We start from the raw sequence: 10,515 nt of genomic DNA, 5'->3' as shown, positions 1-10,515 counted from the left end.
CAGAGTGGGATGTGTCTATCAGTTCCTAAAAGCTACTAGGTTGTTAGCTAGCTTACTTACTGATTTAAAAATATTTATTGAGTCTTCTTTTGTTCTGAGCTCTGTGCTGGCCCCTGGTTCAATAGTAAATAAAGTAGACATGAGTCCCTCGGCTTCTGGATCATTTTTCTTTTATTAAAACAGCAGGCACCGCCTTAAGCATTTTACACTTATTAACTTAATCCTGTGAAGTTGGCAATGTACTGTTACTGTCCCCATTTTACAGATGAGAAAATTGAGGAACAGAGAGGCTAAGGTTGTGGGAGCCTGTTTTCAAGCCGAGAAAGTCTGATCGTCAACCAGTATAGTTACTATGCTTTCTTGAACATCCTAATCATCCTCGATAAACTCAAATGACAACTGGGTTTAGGCAGAAAAACTGTAAATGTCGTGAGTTGTACAACAGAGGGAATTTTCCCACATTTTCCACAGTAAGAAAAACAATTACACAAGCAAGCATAATGGTAAGTAGTAACATATAAAGATCAGTGCTGCCCTGGCCGGTTGGCTCAGCGGTAGAGCGTCGGCCTGGTGTGCGGGAGACCCGGGTTCGATTCCCGGTCAGGGCACATAGGAGAAGCGCCCATTTGCTCCTCCACCCCCTCCTTCCTCTCTGTCTCTCTCTTCCCCTCCTGCAGCCGAGGCTCCCCAGGAGCTAGAGTGGCTCTGGTCTCGACAGAGCGACCCCCCCCCCCCCGGAGGGGCAGAGCATCGCCCCCTGGTGGGCAGAGCGTGGCCCCTGGTGGGCGTGCCGGGTGGCCCGGTCGGGCGCATGCGGGAGTCTGTCTGACTGTCTCTCCCCGTTTCCGGCTTCAGAAAAATACAAAAAAAAAAAAAAAGTCTGAATTTTAAGTGTTTTTAAATAAGTTAAATGATTTCAAAGCACTATGTAGGGTAAAGAAAAGATATCAGTGTGTCAGATGTCACTTTGTAAATTCTGTAAGCCTCCAAATCATCACTGAGGTATAAACTAGATACAGCCAAGGACAAAAATCTGAGGCATACCAAAATAACATATTAAATGTAAGGTGATTGAAACTTGCATAATCTGACAAGTAAGAGCAAATGTTTACATATATATGATGTAGGATAAAATGTTTGAAATGGAGACTTCTGCGATTTTTTTTTTTTACAGAGACAGAGAGAGAGTCTATCTCAGAGAGAGGATAGATAGGGACAGAAAGACAGGAGTGGAGAGAGATGAGAAGCATCAATTATCAGTTTTCATTGCGACACTTTAGTTGTTCATTGATTGCTTTCTCATATGTGCCTTGACTGTGGAGCTACAGCAGACCGAGTAACCCCTTGCTCGAGCCAGTGACCTTGGGTCCAAGCTGGTGAGCTTTTGCTCAAACCAGTTGAGCCCGCACTCAAGCTGGCGAGCTCCGGGTCTCAAACCTGGGTCCTCCGCATCCCAGTCTGATGCTCTATCCACTGCGCCACCGCCTGGTCAGGCGAGACTTCTGCAAAATTTAAGATGTCAGTTCACTTGGTTTAACTGGCTTCGTTTGGGGTTCAACTAGTTATAAGTTCACTGTGAAGATTACACATTTAAAAATGAAAAGAAATGAAAATGTCTTAAAATATAACACAATGCAAAACATCAAAATAAGATTTTTGCACATCTTTTCAAGACCTTGAGGATCTGATAAATTGAGCAGAAGGCTCAGTTCTCAGTACTAAAATAATTGATATTTACCGTGTGTGTGTGTGTGTGTGTGTGTGTAAATTAATACATCTCTCAAGGTTTAGTTTTGTCAAGTTGTGATCTTCCTGTCACACAGTGATTTCCAAGTATGTGGGCTACTATCAGGGAAACCGACAGTAAGACTGAAAAGAGGAGAAATCATTCTTTTAAAACAATCAGATGATACACATACAGTATTATGATGGCTCCCATTAAAAATAATTAGAAAACATCAGGTACTGCCTGGCCTATGGGGTGGCACAGTGGATAGAACACTGACCTGGAACCAGTGTCACCAATTCGAAACCCTGGGCTTGCCCAGTCAAGGCACATATGACTAGCAACAAGCAAGCAATGAACCACAAAAGTAAAGCAACTATGAGTTGATACTTTTTGCTTCCCCATTCCTCTGTAACATCAATAAATAATTTATTTTTTTTTGTATTTTTCTGAAGCTGGAAACGGGGAGAGACAGTCAGACAGACTCTTGCATGCGCCCTACTGGGATCCACCCGGCACGCCCACCAGGGGCGACGCTCTGCCCACCAGGGAGCGATGCTCTGCCCCTCTGGGGCGTCGCTCTGCCACGACCAGAGCCACTCCAGCGCCTGGGGCAGAGGCCACAGAGCCATCCCCAGCGCCCGGGCCATCTTTGCTCCAATGGAGCCTTGGCTGCGGGAGGGGAAGAGAGAGACAGAGAGGAAGGGGGGGTGGTGGAGAAGCAAATGGGTGCTTCTCCTATGTGCCCTGGCCGGGAATCGAACCCGGGTCCCCCACATGCCAGGCCGACGCTCTACCGCTGAGCCAACCGACCAGGGTCAATAAATAAAATATGAAGAAAAAAAAACCACACCAAGTACTGGTGAGGATGTAGAGGAATTGGAACCCTTGTGTACTGTTAGTGGGAATGTATAATAGTACAACCACTATGGAAAACAGTATTGCAGGTCTTAAAAAAAATAGAAATAGATTCACCATGTGATCTAGCAGTCTATATCCCAAAGGTGAAATTAAGGACTCAAACAGATGCTTAAACACCTATGTTCATAGCAGTCTCATTCACAATAGCCAAAAGGTAGAAGCAGTCCAGGTATCTACTGACACATGGATAGATAAAATGTGGTATGAACGTACAATGGAATTAGTCTGAAAAAGGAAGGCAATTCTAATGCATGCTACAATAGGGATGAACCTTAAAGATATGTTAAGTGAAATAAGCCATTCACAAAAGGACAAATATTGTATGCTTTCACTAATATGAGGTACCTAGAGCAGTAAAGTTCATAAGGACAGAAAATGAAATAGTGGTTGCCAGGGGCTGGAGAGAGGGAGGAATGGGGAGTTACTGTTTCATGGGTACAGAGCTTCTGTTTGAAAAGACAAAGTTCTGGAGACGGATAGTGGTGATAGTTGCACAACATGAATGTAGATAATGTTACTGAATTGTACACTTAAAAATGGTTAAAATGGTAAATTTTATGTTATTTGTATTTTACCACAATTTAAAAAACTTTTAATCCACTTTGGTGTTTAGTGAGTACATACTACATGCCAGATACATGCAGTACACGATCTCTGCTTAATATGCCTTATCTCTCAGTTTTTGACTGCCATTTCGACCTCCAAGGTCCTTTTGCCTCCACTTTATAAACACACATATTTTAATCAGAACTGTCCTAACATTGATGAAGTTTCATTTATACTCAATTCTCTGTTCAATTTCTTTGTAAGATTGAGCTATTTCTCTAATTCTTCCCATTTTTAATTTTGCTGAAATCATTTTTATGTGGATCAGTTTTTTTCCTGGGCAAATGAGACAATGATGGTTCAATTCATCATCGAGATTTGATCTGTGTCAATTTTTACTGATTTTTCACATCTGCCACTGAAGTCTTATGGGTGCTCATTATTCCTATCAAGTACTATTTGATTCAGGGGGGCTTTTTTTCAGTTTTCAATGTTATACACAAAATGTAATTTTCTAATTTTTTTTTGTCCAAGAATTTTATTGGGTGGAATAGTCATTTTCAGTTTTATATTGTACTGATTATTTTTACCAGTAATAATCATAGGAGTTAGATAATAGTCATAGAACTATTTTAATATCAGAGTGGCTCTTATATGTAGTAAAACACCCAGAACTATTTGTTTAATGCTCAATTTATTAAACTCTTATAGATAGTATAATTTGAAATAAATCTTTTGATATTTAAACATTGCTTACAAATTTAATTAAATATCCTTAAAATGTTAAACTGTGAATTAAAGTTTTAGTATGGCTAATTCTTATATACTTCAGCTATCTATTTTTTTTTTTTAAGCAAGAGAGACAGAGACAGAGCGAGATAGAGAGAGGGACGGACAGCATCAATTCTTTGTTGTGGAACCTTAGTTGTTCATTGATTGTTTTCTCATGTGTGCCTTGACCAGGTGGCTCCAGCTGAGCCAGTGACCCTTTGCTCAAGCCAGCGACCTTGGGCTTCAAGCTAGCGATCTTTGGCCTCAAGCAAACTACCATAGGATTATGTAGATGAGCCCACACTCAAGTCAACGACCTGGCACTCAAACTGGCGAGCCTGTGCTCAAGCTGGCGATTTCAGGGTTTCGAACCTGGGTCCTCAGCATCCAAGTGGATGCTCTATCCACTGTACCCCTACCAGTCAGGCCACTTCCAAGTTTTGGGATGATCTCGCTGGCAGAGAACAGGCCAGAGATGGCCTAAGACTAGAGACAAGGTGATCTGTTAGAAGGCTGAAGAAACAATTAAGGTAGCAATGATGTGGGCCTGCATCAAGGCAGAGGGAGTAGGAAAGAGAGGGACAGATAAAGCAGAAGTCATAGGATAGCAGAAGGTTAAAGATGCCTTTAAATTTTTATTTATGCAGTTAGTCTGATTTACTCCACCATACATTTATCCAACAAATATATTTAGTGCCTATTAATTGCCAAGAGCTACAGTAACACTGAACTGACTCTAGTTTTGAATATGGGTGACAAGGAGAAATAGGAGTTCCTGAACTCAAGAGAAGAAGCAGGCTTCTTCAGTTACTATTTTGGCCGGGCTGAGTTTGTCATTTACAGCTAATTCAGAATTTCTCCCTGGGATCTTTAAGGATCAACTATTAAAAACAGCCCACCTTAAAATAAAATTAAAAAAACAAACAAACAAAAAAACCACCCCAGCTCACCTTAGAGAAGACACAAATTATGTGTCTGGTTTTATCACTAGAGATTCATTCTTTTGGACTAGTCACTGCTGCTGCAAAGGGAAAATTCAAGTAATTATTTTATGGTCTTTTCACTCCTTTGCTCCAAAGCCTTTAGTAAGTAGTTCTCCATGACCTGTCGGAAAAAGTTCAAGGTCCTTAGAATGGCGTCCAAGCTGGATACTAGCACAGTTATAATTTTATTTGTTTGTTTGTTTGTTTTTTTAATTTTTTTTATAGGGACAGAGAGAGAGTCAGATAGAGGGATAGACAGGGACAGACAGACAGGAATGGAGAGAGATGAGAAGCATCGATTATCAGTTTTTCGTTGCGACACCATAGTTGTTCATTGACTGCTTTCTCATATGTGCCATGACCGTGGGCCTTCAGCAGACTGAGTAACCCCCTGCTTGAGCCAGTGACCTTGGGTCCAAGCTGGTGAGCTTTTTGCTCAAACCAGATAAGCCCACGCTCAAGCTGGCAACCTCGGGGTCTCGAACCTGGGTCCTTTCGCATCCCAGTCCGACGCTCTATCCACTGCGCCACCTCCTGGTCAGGCTAATTTTACATATATCTGTATGACTCTTTCTCTCATAAACTATAAACTATTTTTGTTTATTATTGTATCTCTGGCACCTGGCATAGGGCCTGGCATATAGAGGCTGCTTAATAAATTTGTTAAATGAATAAATGAATGAACGAAAGCAAAGAGCAGAGTGTCTTTGCTTTAGAGCAGGGGTCTCAAACTCTCGGCCCGCCGAACAATTTTGTGCAGCCCGCAGACTAATCCACGAAGTTCAAAATATTTTGGATAAAATTAAGTAAGCCTAGGGGCCTACTTGTATTTTTCATTTCTCTAGCATCCTAGCTAGATATTAGCTTAGTTAACAGCAGTTGTGATGCGAACTACAGTTTCTGGTCGTTTTGTGACACTGAGTAAACTGCATGTACGATTGTGCTTGTTGTACTGATTTTTTTTTGTTTTCAACTGCAGTGAGAAAAGTGTTGCGTAACAGTTGCCTTTTGTAGACCTAGTGCGCCCGCCAAACGGCTGTGATCTTGCTCTGCGGCCCACATGCTGAGTTGAGTTTGAGACCCCTGCTTTAGAGTGACTGGACTAGATGTCAACATTCCTGGATTCTACTGTGGTCCCATTCTTGGCCTTCTTGGACTAACAACCCCTTTGTGGACTTGAACCCGAGGCCAACCACAGCAGCAGCCTGGCTTCCCAGAGGCTCCGAGGCTAGGAACGGGCAAAGATCATCGGCATCTGAGGGCTGCTCCCCACACTCCCCTGGGCTTTGTGGCCGGGGTGTTTGTTTCATATGATCGTATTGAAAAGGCTACTGCCTGACCTGTGGTAGCGCAGTGGATGGAGCATCGACCTGGAACGCTGAGTTTGCTGGTTCAAAACCCTGGGCTTGCCTGGTCAAGGCACATATTCCCATTGATGCTTCCTGCTCCTCCCTTCTCTCTCTCTCTCTTTCTCTTTCTCTCGCTCTCCTCTCTAAAATGAATAAATAAATTAAATCTTAAAAAAAAAAAAGGGCTACTGCAAAATCATGAAGAATGCTTGCCTCTTACAGCTTTTATGCAACACGCTTTTCTTTAAGAACAATGGGGGTTTTTCTGGAGATTACAGTTGCCAAGGGTCAAATAAATACTATGGGCAATTTGAAGAAGACAGACTGGTTTGTACTTAAGGGAACAAAGTCCCAACCAGATTTCTCTGCCGCATTTACCTCTTCCCGTAAACCCAGCCCAGATGGGTTCAGCAGGTCAGGCTGGACCCAGAAAGAAGCCACTGTCACTTAGGTAGCAATATCCCAGTAGAAGGCTGAGTGGGGGCTGAAAGCTGCCCTGGCTCCACTCCGAGCTCGGGCTGTGTCTGTCAGGGATGGAGGCATCTTTTTCTATAGTAATTCACACGAAGGCCTAGAGGGGTGCCTTTTTCTACTTGCACAGACATACCTTTATGGGCTAGTAGTGGTGAAGGTGATTGAGGGCCTTCTGGGGACACTGACCAAAAAGCTGGTGAATCTAAAAGAAGTCTTTGCATTCAGCCCAAAGCTCCGTGGGACTCTAGCACCCCTCAATGGGTTTACAAAAGCACCTAAGCCTCTAGAAGCTCTCCTCTTTGTTCCAATTTCTAGTCTAGCCATTGCCAACTCCGTGCTCAGCCCTTGGGGAGTTGCCTGCCCTAGACCTCTTGCCTGCCCTCCTTCCCCACCAGTCCCCTGAGTTACCTTCCAAGCGTTCCTTGGTGTGCCCTAGATACCGTCCAGCGGTTATGAATCAGGCCCGAGGCTCTGATGCAAGACAAGTCATACTGCAGTATTTTCATTAAATTAACAGCAATTGGTGTCTCAACCTTTTTCCTCTGAACTGGCAGAAAATTCAGTCTTGGTGATTATTTTGAGGCAGTCCTCCTCCTTGAGGTGACTCAGGGACCAGAACATGGACAGGACGTTAGTCTTTTTAAAATTTTATTTTAATGTTCTTTGTTGCCCTTTTTTGGTCTTTTTTCCCCTGTTTTTTTTTAAGATTATTTATATTCTTCTTTCTTCTTCTTCTTCTTCTTCTTCTTCTTCTTCTTATTATTATTGATTTTAGAGAGAGGAAGGGGAGAGGAGGAGATAGAAACATCAATCTGTTTCTATCTGTTTTCTGACCAAGGATCGAACCAGCCACGTCTGCATTTCAGGATGATACTCCAACCAACCAAGCCATCCAGCCAAGGCATATTAGTCTTTTTTTTTTTTTTTTTGTATTTTTCTGAAGCTGTAAACGGGGAGGCAGTCAGACAGACTCCCGCATGCGCCCGACTGGGATCCACCCAGCACGCCCACAAGAGGGCGATACTCCGCCCAGCTGGGCCATTGCTCTGTTGCAACAAGAGCCATTCTAGCGCCTGAGGCAGAGGCCACAGAGCCATCCTCAGCACCCGGGCCAACTTTGCTCCAATGGAGCCTTGGCTGTGGGAGGGGAAGAGAGAGACAGAGAGGAAGGAGAGTGGGAGGGGTGGAGAAGCAGATGGGCGCTTCTCCTGTGTGCCCTGGCCGGGAATCGAACCTGGGACTCCTGCACGCCAGGCTGACGTTCTACCACTGAGCCAACTGACCAGGGCCCATTTAGTCTTTTTTAAAAAAATTAATTTATTGGGGTGACATTGGTTAATAAAATTATAGGATTCAGGTGTACAGTTCTACAATGCATTATCTGTATGGGCTTTAGTCTTCAGTTGTTTGTGAGCCCTGCTGATGTACTCCTCAGCTGAGCTTGTCCAGTTCTGTGGGGCCGGAGGTTCTGCTGCAGCCCTGACCCCGGGAGCTCGGCCAGGCTGGCAGTGTCGTTGATCTGTCCATGTAATGCACTTCTCTTCTGCAGAAAGTGAGCTACATGAGAGCAGAGACTTCATCCTGTTCATCATTGTGTTCCCAGAGCCCAAAAGCTAATAGACAATCAGTATTTATTGAACCCAAGTAAATGTTCAAAGACATCATGTCTGAAGATGTGCTCTCTCTTGGAGACTGCCTGAGCATGTTTGGAACCCTATAACTAATGTCTGGTGTCCTGGCTGGGCCAGTCTTCCTCTCCCATAGGTGATTCCCATCCCTGCCTATCCACTATCCACTCTAGGACGTCAGAGGACAAAAGCCTGGAGGCAGCTTCTTCAAGAAGCTGTGGCGTCTTATCTGCCCGTATCCTCCCCCAAGGAAGGCATCTTTGCTACCTGCTTTAGCAGGGTTTAAAAAAACTACAGTGAGAACACAAACACTTCAGCCAATTCCCCAGGCACAGTCTATTTAACTCCTCCCTGCTCTCAGTTCTTAATTCCCTAGAGTAGACCCTCACCACTTTTTACAAGGACTTCTGTGCCTCAGCCTTCTTCCTGGTCTCCCCCAAAACCCATCTTCTCCAGAGCAGTGCAATCTTTCTAAGATGCTAATTGGGTTGTGTTTCTCCCCAGTTAGGATTCTTCCATAGCTCCCCACAGCTCAACAACTGAGCATGGCCTGGCTTCTGCCTGCTTCCCTGGCTCAGAATTCCAGTATCACCCAACACAGCTTCCTGGGATGTTTCAACATCTTTGTCTTAGCAGGGGTTGCTCTTTCTGGTTGGGAAATCCTCTTCCCCATTTGCCTCTTCTTCTAGGGTACTTCTACTTGTACATTAAGACAAAGCATGCAAGTACATGCCTTGTGATGCAATGTCACAGACCACCTGAGAAGTCTTCTTGACAAAAAAAAAAAATCAAACCTGAATGTTATCAAACCTCTAGATCTAACTACCATTTTACAGGAAATATGGAGGACAGAGGAACAGGTTAAATGACAGTACCAAGAAGCAATCAGCCAAATCCTCTAGAATGTGGGCAATTTCATAGGACAAAATGTCCTGGTTCCCTTGACAAGGAGCAAAGAAAGGCCCTGGCTAGTTGGCTCAGTGGTAGAGCATTGGCCTGGCATATGGATGTCCTGGGTTTGATTCCTAGTCAGGGCACACAGGAGAAGTACCCATCTCTCTCTCTCTCTCTCTCTCTCTCTCTCTCTCTCTCTCTCTCTTCCCCTCCTGCAGCCATGGCTCGATTGGAGTGAGTTGGCCCTGAGTGCTGAGGATGGCTCCATGGCCTCGGCTTCAGGCACTAAGAAGAGTTTGGTTGCTGAGCAATGGAGCAATGCCCCAGATGGGCAGAATATTGCCCCTAGTGGGCTTGCTGGGTGGATCCCGGATGGGGTGCATGCGAGAGTCTGTCTCTGCCTCCCCTCCTCTCACTAGATAAAAAAGAGAGAGAGAGAGAGAGCAAAGGAAAAAGGGAAAGGGGGAGAGGTCTACAAGTTAAGAGCAATTTAAGAGACACAGCAACCAAATGCAATGTGTGGATCTGGTTTGGATCCTGATTTGAATAAACCAGCTTTTAAAATAATTATGAGATTATCAGGGAAATGTAAACCTTGAACACATAATATACCTGGTGAAAGGAATTACTGTTATTAGTTTTTTTTTAGATCTGATAATGGTGTTATCATTGTGTTAGGAAAAAAAAGAGTCCTTAACAAAATTATACGATCTCTGGACTTTGCTTTAAAATAATCCAACAGAGTTGGGGGTGATGGTATAGATAAAGTAACTGGCTTTAAATTTATAATTGCTGCAGCTGGAAATGGGTTCTTTGGGATTCATTACACTATTCTTTACTTCAATTTATATTTGACACATTTTTATTTAAATAATTTTTTATTTTTCAATTATAGTTGACATACAATATTATATTAGTTTCAGATGTACACCCCAGTGATTAGACATTATATAACTTACTAAATGATCATCCTGATATATCTTGTACCCAGCTGACACTACACATAGTTATTAGAATATTATTGACTACATTCCCTGTGCTGTACTTTACATCCCCATGACTGTTCTGTAACACCCAATTTGTACTTAATCTCTTTACCTCTTTCACCTACCCTCCAACCTCCCTCCGAGACCCTTTCAATAATAAGATACAAAGCCATGTCACCTTCTCAGTCTGAGTCAGATCTCTCCTCCGGGCTTGTCAAGCCACCTAACATGCTGACA

This window comes from Saccopteryx bilineata, chromosome 3, assembly GCF_036850765.1.
Source record: "Saccopteryx bilineata isolate mSacBil1 chromosome 3, mSacBil1_pri_phased_curated, whole genome shotgun sequence".
Lineage (NCBI taxonomy): Eukaryota > Metazoa > Chordata > Mammalia > Chiroptera > Emballonuridae > Saccopteryx > Saccopteryx bilineata.
This window is presented reverse-complemented; position numbering follows the sequence as displayed.